Source organism: Eschrichtius robustus, chromosome 18 (assembly GCF_028021215.1).
Source record: "Eschrichtius robustus isolate mEscRob2 chromosome 18, mEscRob2.pri, whole genome shotgun sequence".
NCBI classification, from domain to species: domain Eukaryota; kingdom Metazoa; phylum Chordata; class Mammalia; order Artiodactyla; family Eschrichtiidae; genus Eschrichtius; species Eschrichtius robustus.
In genome coordinates this window covers 56,438,953-56,451,975 of record NC_090841.1, presented here as the reverse complement: position 1 = coordinate 56,451,975, position 13,023 = coordinate 56,438,953, and positions in this window count along the sequence as shown.

The following is a 13,023-nucleotide window of genomic DNA, read 5'->3' as shown; positions in this document are numbered from 1 at the left end:
AATTTACATTCCCACCAACAGTGCAAGAGGGTTCCCTTTTCTCCACACTCTCAATAGATCATGAGTGAGCCTGTAAAAATCTTTACACGTAGGATCAAAGACATCTTGATCTTTAAGTATGAGAAAAAATCTGGTATGTCTTGTCCATGAAAGCATGTCTTTCCTCCTCCACAAAAAGTATGTGTGGAGGGTGGGTTTTAGAGTTGCATGGTATTTTGAGTTTTTTTTTCATTAACTTGAAAATTCAAATTTTAGCTCTAGGAACATCACAGCAAATTATCAGTGCAACCTGAAGCCCCTGACTTCATGTGCAATATTCATGCAAGGCCTCTGAATTTTTTAGTTTCACAGTTTCCCTAAAAATGCACTTATAAAAGTTAAAACATATTTTAAAGATTTTTTTTGCAAAATATTTTTCATATATTAAAATATAAATTCTCTCTCTCCCTTTCTGTCTCTCTGTCTTTCTCTCTCCCTTTCTTTCTCTGTGTATCATGGAATAGATAAGTTGCAAAATTGCTAACCCAAAGATTGTTTTAAGTCTCAGAACATATAAATACGTCCTTGTCCTTGGGAAAAAGATAGAACCATCCTAGGATTTTTCAATATGCTGCTTTCAACCATCACTATAGGTTCTATCACCCATGACAGGTCTCTTCTCCTTGAGTAGAAGAGAGATAACTAAGTCGTGGGATGGAAAACAAAGCACACTACTGCTTGGGCCATATCTTTCTCTATATGTTCACTCTCTCTATATATATGGGTCATTCAGATAGTGTCCAAGTCAGCTTCACTCTCTAGGAACTGATGTTCAGAATTGGATGCTATTAAAGTTATTTGACCTTGATTACAATTTCTTTGTTGACTCTAATGATGTATGGAATAATGTTTTAAGACCCGTTTGTTTCTCTGACTCTCTGAAGTTTATGTAATTTATGATATGACACCTGAGCATCTCAATATCACCACATTGATTAAATATACTGTCACTATGTTATATAAAAAATTCTTTATTTGTGTCGACAATATTTTGAGGATGCAGTCCATAAACATAAAGAGAGAAATAATTGTCCAATATAGGATAAAGTAAATGGTATAAACTACAAGTACTACAGAAGTTTTGAGAATTGGAACAATCACTAGAACATGCTGGGGAAGTTTTTTCTGGAAGCAAGTCCCTAACCAGGTCTTGACAGACAGGCAGAATTTTGGTGAGTGAAAAAACAAAAAGCAATCTTCCCCCAAAATATGTAATATTTTGTAAAATGTTGGAGAGAAATAAATATCTATGGCTTTGTATAGGGAAAATGAGAAAAGCAATTTGTTTAGAATTAAGGGATTTAGGGAAAATACAGTGTGAAATATACTAGGAAAGGTATCATGCAGTAGATTGTAATGGGTTATCGTCTTTGATTTTATTGTATAGACAATAAAAACAGCTATTGTTCAGGTGATAAGGCAGAGAAGTAACACCAAGAGGAATTTACTACTATAATCATGGAGCATAGTAATGAAAACTTGAACCTATTTTGGCATTAGAAGTTGCTGATCAAGAACTAATTTTTTTTAAGTAGAAGTTATAGGAGACCTCATTCCAAAATACTATTGATTTCTTTTAGATGATTCATTCATCTATACCATAAATATTGACTTCATAGCTATTCTGCAAGCTTGTATATGCACTGAGTATACAATGATGGACAGAAGATGCATGGCATCTGCACTTATGGAATCCAGAAGAACAGATAGATTGAAAGCAAGCATATATATGTTCAAATCATTTGCCTCTACCATGGTGATAATTTCCCTAATTGACCCCACAAAACAATTTCATTCCTCCTGGCATTATAATAGAATATTGAACACACTTTCGTTAATGCATTTATCTCAAGATTGTTTCTAATGTACAGTTCTGCCTCTCAAGCCAATGTGACCCGTTTATTTACCTCTGTGTGTGACGGCACCCTCACAAGCACAGGCTCCAGTGCACCGGAAGGGCTCTTTATTGTCAGCGAGACCACCAGCCAAAGGAGCACCGGGCTCCGAGCAGGCCCCAGGCACCACCCAGGCCCCAGGATCCTCAGGGGGAGAGGGGCACAGGGAGCTCCAGGCCTCAGAATGGTCCTTGGCTCACACAGCACCATGCAAATACAAAGCTAAAAACTTCCTGAATGTCTCTGGCTGGAAACCAGTCGGCCCAACAGGTTCCACAACTGCCTTCCTTCTGACCACCGGGAGACACCAAAAATGCTCATAGAGGAGCTGATCCGAGTCTACCCAGATTAGATTCTTGACACCCTCATCAGAGGCCAGATCTGTTATATTAGCATTGTGAATACAACAGAACTTAACTCAATGTTTAATATTTTGAAATGTGTTTGTGGGTGTATGTACACACACTTACATTTTCAGATGTTAACAGATTCAGTCTTCTACTCTCATCACTATCTCTATTCCCATGAATAAGAAAGTAGAAGTTAAACTAGTCAAGGATTATATCTCAATTGTCCAATAAAATTTCCAGTGTTAATAGGCATATGCTTGGATCTTAAAATATCCTATTCAAGAGACGATTGGCTACATTATTCAGAAACTCTTGTTTGTTCAATTAGAGCCATCCATTTACAGGACTGTACAATGCCTACAGTTATTTTTGTTTCCCCTATAACAAAACTAATCAATACACACACAAAACAAAGTTCCAAAGACACCTATAGTCCATATTTTCAACACCATATGGGCATAAAGCAGTATCAATCAACCTTTTAGTGTTTGAACACTTTCACTTCCATATTAAGAAGATATTTTTGCAATCACTGTTCACGCTTCTTGACTTTATTCACTGCATAACACTGCATATGCCTATGTAGTGAATAAAATACAATACAAAGGGACCTTAATCAGAGGAAACAAATAACAAATAATTGATTTAAATGTCAATATCTTATAACATCACTGAAAACAGTCTGTTTAAAGTGAGAAATGTAGTGGCCCATGCTTTATTTACATGAATATGCCAACACTTCGAGGAAATTTTCTCTGAAGAAAATAACAAATTCTGCGCTATCTATTAAATATTAACCAGGATGCTGTTGCTTCTTAGAAGTACTTAATAAAACATCAAATCGATCTATGTTACTTTCATTTTTGAAACTGTAAAAGAAAACTGTGTTCGTTGAAGTACACTTAGAAACAATTATTTAAAAAGTATAATTTAAGAATTCATACAAAAATACGGTGTTAGTTTGCTAGGGCCGTCTTAACAAGGTATCATAAACTGAATGGCTTAAACATAGAGAAATGTATTGTTTCACTGTTCTGGAAGCTAGGAATCAGAGATTAAACAAGGTTGATTTCTTCTGAGGACAGTGAAGTATACACTCTTTAACTCCCTCTTTTTCAGGTGACTTGACAGCCACCTTTCATTTGCCTTGGCTTGTAGATGCATCGCCTCAATCTTTGCCTTGATGTTCCTGTAGCATTCTCCTTATGTGTGTGTGTTGTCCTCAAATTTCCCTTTTTTATAAGGACACCAGTCCAATTGGATTAAGGCCCACCCTAATGTCCTCATTTTAACTTGATTACATCTGTAAAGACCCTATCTCCAAATAAGGACATATTCTAAGGTACAAAGCAGAGTAGTTAGGATTTCAGCATATGAATTTGGATTGGGCATAATTCAACCCACAACAAATACTATTAACATTGTGTTAAATTTATTTTCATCAAACATGGCTTCGGATCTTCCAGAAATCATCCTTCATATGTCACTTTTTCCTACAATATTCTCATTAAATATTATAGCAATAACATTCCTTTAAAAGTATTATTGCTTGATAATGTTATCAGTCAGGGTTCAACCATAAAAACAGAACCAGTAGCAGAATTTATTAGTAAATGTGTATCTAAATACTTATGTATGTATGTACATATCATTTATCTGTCTTTCATGGGGAACTGGCTTATGAAACTTGAGATGTGGTTCACCAGCCACTGCAAGGCTGGTGTCTCTGAGTCTGATGTTGGAGCTTAAAATCCACAAGGCGAGCAGTTGGAAAGGAGAGATCATGAGCAGGCTGGACCTCTGAGCATGAGCTGCACCTCATGAGGACAGATTAAAATCCGTGTCCAGTCTTGTTCCCTCTGACCTCGATATGAAGAATGTTTTACAGAAGCCAGGAAACTTACTAATGGAGCTAAACTCACATGCACATTCCAGGAGTCAGGGAAGCTGAAGGAGGATCCATAGGAAGGCAGAGTAACCACAAGCCATGTCAAGGCTGTATCAGGAGTGAAAGACCGACCACACATATTTTGCTTGGATAGCAAGTGAACATGAACACTAATGTGAACATGGTACACTAATGTACCAAATTTAATCTGGCAAACTTTCTATGTCCTGGGCCACCTGCATCTTATTTAAAATCCTGCCCCTGGAAATCACTCTTCTTTTTACTATTTTCAAAGCTCTAGTTATCTTGGTCGGTGTGTGGTGTATCACCACATCATCCAGAATCAAACTGGAGGGTCTGCTTCCAGCTGCAGCTCTGCAGTCTGAACTTGTGGCCCCTAGTCGTACAGAATAAACTGTAACTCAGAAAACTGGTGTTACCTTTTCTCATCTTTTCATTTTATGTTATTTGCATAATAAATATCCAGTAATGGAAGTGTTACTCTTATTGCAATTTTTGGTAATTTTGGAGAATTTAATGTATCATAAGGTTTTTCTGGGGGGGAGGGAATTGGAAAATTTATGTGGAAGTCAAGCAATACTCTCTTAAATAACCAAGGAGAATATCATAAAGGAAATTAGAAAATACATTGATATGAGTAAATATGAAACACAACATACCAAAACTTGTGAGACCAGCAAAAGGAGTACTCAAAGGAAAATTTATAGCTGTAAACACCAATACAAAATGGAAGAGGGACTTCGCTGGTGGTCCAGTGGTTAAGACTGCACGTTCCCAAGGTATTTTTATATATGTCCTGATCTTGCCATGACCTGGATTTTGAAGCAATACAAGCAATGACATAAAAAGTTTAACTTCAAAAAAGAGCACTTGTGGTCCCAGGTATGTTTCACATCAAGCAGGTGGCCAGCAAAAACATGTGTGTACTACAAAATGGCTGCTTTTCTACCTTCTGAAGTCCTTCGAGAATCTTCTATTGTGCCCATTCTCATGAGAGGCACAATAAAGGAATTCTGAAAATTTAATTCATCCTTGAAGAATTAACACATTAACAAAATCATCATACATAATATACTTTTGTAAGTTAAGCTTTGCCTAGAGTTTAATATTCAACTTAAAAAAAAATCTTGTAAATAACATTAATACAAGCTTGCTGATGTATAAATATTTGTAAGACTTCCTTACAGCTGATTACAAAAAGTGGAATTATGGAGTTAATTAATCTGCACATTTACACATATTTTCAACAGGATAAAAGGTCCCATTTTCAAAAGCAATGGTTTTTATTTTAATATCTGTATATATATATATATATATAGGTAAAAACTGTTTCAATTTGAATTTTATAGTTATGAATTTTTAATGTTTTTCAAATATTGGCATTTTATATCAGTTCTATGATTAAGCTTGTCTAAAGTTATTTCATAAGTTTATTGTTATAAGAAAATTATTAACAATTTCTATCACATATTTAAAAAATATGTATACCCATATTTTTATATTTTAGCTAAATTGACAGGAAAAGAGAGGAGATTCAAGTTATAAACCTCAAGAATGAAATCTGGGGCATAATTACTCACTCCTCAGACACTGAAATGATAATAAGGAAACAGTAAAAAGAATTTTATGCTCATGAATTCAACAATCTAGATGAAATGGAAAAATTCCCTGAAAGATACACATTACCAAAATTCATTCAAAAAGAAATATATATTCTGAATATTCCTCCATAAATTAAAAAAATGAATTAATAATTTCAAGTCTTCAAAAAGAAAAATCCAGGTTGAGATGGTTTCACTGATGATTTTTACTTAGCATCAATAAGAATGAAATAACACCAGTTTTTCACAATCTATTCAAAAGATACAAACTTCCCAACTCACTCTAATGAGTTCATCAATAACTTTATCCTGAAATAAGACAAAGATAACACACACACAAAAAACTAATATCCAGTATAAATATGATTGCAGAAATCTTCAACAATATATCAACAATTTGAACCCTGAAATATATAATAATCATAATACATCACAACCAAGTATAACCTCACAAATGCAAAGCTGCTTCAACACAGAAAAATCAATGTATTTCATGATATAAAATGCCATGTTAAAAAAAGAAATGTGATCATACTAATGGATGGAGAAAATATATTGACAGATTTATTATCCTTTGATGATAAAAACACTCTGAATAAACAAGCTATAGAAAGAAACAATCAATTCAATGAAGAATATCTATAAATAATCTGTAGCTCACATCATGCATAATGTTGAAAAATGAAATAATTTTCCTCTACTAGGGAAGGATGTTTACTCCCACCACCCGTATTTATTATCATACTGGAAGTTCTAGCATTTATATTTATTTATTTTATTTATTTATTTTTGGCTGTGTTAGCTCTTCGTTGCTGCACGGGCTTTCTCTAGTTGCGTCGAGCGGGGGTTACTCTTCATGCCGGTGTGAGGGCTTCTCAATGCAGTGGCTTCTCTTGTTGTGAAGCACGGGCTCTAGGCACACGGGCTTCAGTAGTTGTGGCATGTGGGCTCAGTAGTTGTGGCTCGAGAGCTCTAGAGCACAGGCTCAGTAGTTGTGGCACACAGGCTTAGTTGCTCTGCAGCATGTGGGCTCTTCCTAGACCAGGGCTCGAACCCGTGTCCCCTGTATTGGCAGGTGGATTCTTAACCACTGCACCACCAGGGAAGCCCCTCTAGCATTTATAATTAGTCAAGAAGAAGAATTCAATAGTATTCAGATTTTAAAGAAATAAAGATAATGATGCCTATTCACAGACAACTTGATTGCCAATGTAGCATACCCCAAGGCACCTAAGAACAACAACAACAAAACTCTACTATAACTAGTAAGTGAGCTGAGCAATGTCACAGGACACCATCAGATCAATAAACAAAAATCTCTTATAGTTCTGTTGAGAGTCCTAAAACATATATGTCAGAGTCCTAATCCCTAGGACCTCAGAATGTGATCTTACTTGGAAATAGAGTCATTATCAAGTTAAAATGAGGTCATGAGGCTGGACCACAAACCAATATGTCTGATGTCTTTATTAAATAAAGAGAAAATTTGGACACAGAGACAGAAATGCATAAAGGGAAGATGATGTGAAGAGACACCAGGAGAAGCTGATGATCTATAAGCCAATGAGAGAGACCTGTAACAGATCCTTTCCTCACAGCCCTCTTAAGGAACCAACCCTGCTGACACCTTGATTTCAGATTTCTAGCCTCAGAACTGTGAGACAATAAATTTCTGTTGTTTCAGCCACCCAGTTTGTGGTACATTGTTATAGCAGCCCTAGCAAATTATTATACACAAAACTGATTTTAAGAGTTACTATAAAGCTACATTAGGAGATGTAGGTGTAAGTGTATGTATTCCAGAGTTATTGTTGAGCAAGTGACTTTCCTCTTCTCCTCAGTTCTCCACCGCTTTTGGAGAATGGCCTCCACACAGGAGGTATTAAACTGGTTAAGCAGAGCCACAGGCATAGGAGTTACTTCCAGCACTTCTCCTACCCAGCTTTGTGAATTTGAGGGGACTTTCAAGATGGCAGAGGGCAAGACGTGGAGGTCACCTTCCTCCCCACAAATACATCAAAAATACATCTATATGTGGAACAACTCCTACAGAACACCTACTGAACACTGGAAAAGACCTCAGACTTCCCAAAAGGAAGAAACTTCCCACGTCCCTGGGTAGGGCAAAAGCAAAAAGGAAAAACAGAGACAGAAAAATAGGGATGGGACCTGCACCTCTGGGAGGGAGCTGTGAAGGAGGAAAAGTTTCCACACACTAGGAAGCCCCTTCACTGGAGCAGATGGGGGTGGGCAGGAGGGAAGCTTTGGAGCCAAAGAGGAGGGCACAGCAACAGGGGTGCAGAGGGCAAAATGGAGAGATTTCTGCACAGAGGATTGGTGCCAACCAGCACTCACCAGCCTGAGAGCCTTGTCTGCTCACCTGCCGGGAAGGGTGGGGGCTGGGAGCTGAGGCTCCGGCTTCGGAGGTCCGATCCCAGGGAAAGGACTGCGGTTGACTGTGTGAACACAGCCTGAATGGGGATAGTGTGCCACAGCTAGCTGGGAGGGAGTCCAGGAAAAAGTATGGAACTGCCTAAGAGTGAAGAGACCATTGTTTTGGGATGCGCAAGGAGAAGGGATTCAGGGCACCGCCTAAACGAGCTCCAGAGACGGGCGCAAGCTGCGGCTATCAGCACGGACTCCGGAGATGGGCATGAAACGCTAATGCTGCTGCTGCAGCAACCAAGAATCCTGTGCGCAAGCACAGCCCACTATCCACACCTCCCCGCCCCGGGAGCTTGTGCAGCCCACCACTGCCAGGGTCCCATGATCCAGGGACAACTTCCCCATGAGAACACATGGCACACCTCAGGCTGTTGCAACGTCACGCCGGCCTCTGTCGCCATAGGCTCGCCCCGCATTCCGTACCCCTCCCTCCCCCCAGCCTGAGTGAGCCAGAGCCCCCTAATCACCTGCTCCTTTAACCCCCTCCTGTCAGGGTGAAGAAGAGTTGCCAGAGGGCAACCTACATGCAAAGGCAGGGCCAAATCCAAAGCTGAACCCCAGGAGCTATGCAAACAAAGAAGAGAAAAGGAAATTTCTCCGAGTAGCCTGAGGAGCAGCGGATTAAATCTCCACAATCAACTTGATGTACCTGCATCTGTGGAATACCTGAATAGACAACCAATCACCCCAAAATTGAGGCAGTGGACTTTGGGAGCAACTGTAGACTTGAGGTTTGCTTTCTACATCTAATTTGTTTCTGGTTTTATGTTTATCTTAGTTTAGTATTTAGAGCTTATTATCATAGGTAGATTTGTTTATTGATTTGGTTGCTCTCTTCCTTTTTTTATATATATTTTTTCCCCTTTTTCTCTTTTTGTGAGTGCGTATGTGTATGATTCTTTGTGTGATTTTGTCTGTATAGGTTTGCTTTTACTATTTGTCCTAGGGTTCTGTCTGTACGTTTCTGGGTTTTTTTGTTTTTTTTAGTATCGTTTTTAGCACTCGTCATTGGTGGATTTATTTACTGGTTTGGGTGCTCTCTTCTTTCTTTTTTATTTTTATTACTTCTTAATTTTTTTATTTTTAATAATATATATACTTTTAAAAACTTTATTTTATTTTATTTTTTTTCTTTCTTTCTCGTTTTTTCTCCCTTTTCTCCTGAGCCGTGCGGCTGACAGGGTCTTGGTGCTCCGGCTGGGTGTCAGGCCTGAGCCTCTAAGGTGGGAGAGCCAAGTTCAGGACATTGGTCCACCAGAGACCTTCCAGCCCCATGTAATATCAAAAAGCCCTAGCTCTCCCAGAGATCTCCATCTCAATGCTAAGACCCAGCTCCACTCAATAACCAGCAAGCTCCAGTGCTGGACACCCACTGCCAAACAACTAGCAAGACAAGAACACAACCCCACCCATTAGCAGAGAGGCTGCCTAAAATCATAATAAGGTCACAGATACCCCAAAACACACCACCGGACATGGTCCTGCCCAGCAGAAAGACAAGATCCAGACTCATCTACCAGAACACAGGCACCAGGCCCCTCCACCAGGAAGCCTACACAACCCACTGAACCAACCTTACCCATTGTGGGCAGATGCCGAAAACAACGAGAACTACGAACATGCAGCCTGCAAAAAGGAGACCCCAAACACAGTAAGTTAAGCAGAATGAGAAGACAGAGAAATACACTGCATGTGAAGGAGAAAAGTAAAAACACACTAGACCAAACAAATGAAGAGGAAATAGGCAGTCTACCTAAAAAAGAATTCAGAGTAGTAATAGTAAAGATGATCCAAAATCTTGGAAATAGAATGGAGAAAATACAAGAAACATTTAACAAGGACCTAGAAGAACTAAAGAGCAAACAAATGATGATGAACAACACAATAAATGAAATTAAAAATTCTCTAGAAGGAATCAACAGCAGAATAACTGAGGCAGAAGAACGGATAAGTGACCTGGAAGATAAAATAGTGGAAATTAACTACTGCAGAGTAGAATAAAGAAAAAAGAATGAAAAATACTGAGGACAGTCTCAGAGACCTCTGGGACAACATTAAACGCACCAACATTCGAATTATAGGGGTCTCAGAAGAAGATGAGAAAAAGAAAGGGACTGAGAAAATATTTGAAGAGATTATAGCTGAAAACTTCCCTAATATGGGAAAGGAAATAGTCAATCAAGTCCAGGAAGCACAGAGAGGCCCCTACAGGATAAATCCAAGGAGAAACACATCAAGAAACGTATTAATCAAACTATCAAAATAAATACAAAGAAAAAGTATTAAAAGAAGTAAGGGAAAAGCAACAAATAACATACAAGGGAATCCCCATAAGGTTAACAGCTGATCTTTCAGCAGAAACTCTGCAAGCCAGAAGGGAGTGGCAGGACATATTTAAAGTGATGAAAGGGAAAAACCTAAAACCAAGATTACTCTACCCAGGAAGGATCTCACTGAAATTCGATGGAGAAATTAAAACCTTCACAGACAAGCAAAAGCTAAGAGAATTCAGAACTACCAAACCAGCTTTACAACAAATGCTAAAGGAACTTCTCTAGGCAGGAAACACAAGAGAAGGAAAAGACCTACAATAACAAACCCAAAACAATTAAGAAAATGGTAATAGGAATATACATATTGATAATTACTTTAAATGTAAATAGATTAAATGCTCCCACCAAAAGACACAGGCTGGCTGAATGGATACAAAAACAAGGCCCGTATATATGCTGTTTACAAGAGACCCACTTCAGACCTAGGGACACATACAGACTGAAAGTGAGGGGATGGAAAAAGATATTCCATGCAAATGGAAATCACAAGAAAGCTGGAGTAGCAATTCTCATATCAGACAAAATAGACTTTAGAATAAAGACTACTACAAGAGACAAAGAAGGACATTACATAATGATGAAGGGATCAATCCAAGAAGAAGATATAACAATTGTAAGTATTTGTGCACCCAATATAGGAGCACCTCAATATGTAAGGCAAATGCTAACAGCAATAAAAGGGGAAATAGACAGTAACACAGTCATAGTAGGGGACTTTAACACCCCACTTTCACCAATGGACAGATCATCCGAAATGAAAATAAATAAGGAAACACAGGCTATAAATGACACATTAAACAAGATGGACTTAATTGATATTTATAGGACGTTCCATCCAAAAACGACAGAATACACTTTCTTCTCAGTGCTCGTGGAACATTCTCCAGGATAGATTGATCATATCTTGGGTCACAAATCAAGCCTTGGTAAATTTAAGAAAATTGAAATCATATCAAGTATCTTTTCCGACCACAATGCTATGAGACTAGATATCAATTACAGGAAAAAAACTCTAAAATATACAAACACATGGAGGCTAAACAATATGCTACTAAATAACCAATAGATCACTGAAGAAATCAAAGAGGAAATCAAAAAATACCTAGAAACAAATGACAATGAAAACACGATGACCCAAAACCTAAGGGATGCAGCAAAAGTAGTTCTAAGAGGGAAGTTTATAGCAATACAATCCCACCTCAAGAAACAACTCAAATAAATAACCTAACGTTACACCTAAAGCAATTAGAGAAATAAGAACAACAACAAAAAAAAAATTCAAGCTATCAGAAGGAAAGAAATCATAAAGATCAGATCAGAAATAAATGAAAAAGAAATGAAGGAAATGAGAGCAAAGATCAATAAAACTAAAAGCTGGTTCTTTGAGAAGATAAACGAAATTCAAAACCATTAGCCAGGCTCATCAAGAAAAAAAGGGTGAAGACTCAAATCAATAGAATTAGAAATGAAGAAGGAGAAGTAAAAACTGACACTGCAGAAATACAAAGGATCATGAGAGATTACTACAAGCAACTATATGCCAATAAAATGGACAACCTGGAAGAAATGGACAAATTCTTAAAAAGCACAACCTTCCAAGACCGAACCAGGAAGAAATAGAAAATATAAACAGACCAATCACAAGCACTAAAATTGAAACTGTGGTTAAAAGTCTTCCAACAAGCAAAAGTCCAGGATCAGATGGCTTCCCAGGTGAATTCTATCAAATATTTAGAGAAGAGCTAACACCTATCCTTCTCAAACTCTTCCAAAATATAGCAGAGGAAGGAACACTCCCAAACTCATTCTATGATGCCACCATCACCCTGATACCAAAACCAACAAAGATGTCACACACACACACAAAAAAAACTACAGGCCAATATCACTGATGAACATAGATGCAAAAATCCTCAACAAAATACTAGCAAACAGAATCCAACAGCACATTAAAAGGATCATACACCATGACCAAGTGGTGTTTATCCCAGGAATGCAAGGATTCTTCAATATACGCAAATCAATCAATGTGATAAACCATATTAACAAATTGAAGGAGAAAACCACGTGATCATCTCAATTGATGCAGAAAAAGCTTTCGACAAAATTCAACACCCATTTATGGTAAAAACCCTCCAGAAAGTGGGCATAGAGGGAACCTACCTCAACATAATAAAGGCCATATACAACAAACCCACAGCCAACATCGTTCTCAATGGTGAAAAAATGAAACCATTTCTGCTAAGATCAGGAACAAGACAAGGCTGCCCATTCTCACAACTATTATCCAACATAGTTTTGGAAGTTTTCGCCACAGCAATCAGAGAAGAAAATGAAATAAAAGGAATCCAAATTGGAAAAGAAGAAGTAAAGCTGTCACTGTTTGCAGATGACATGATACTATACATAGAGAATCCTAAAGATGCTACCAGAAAACTACTAGAGCTAATC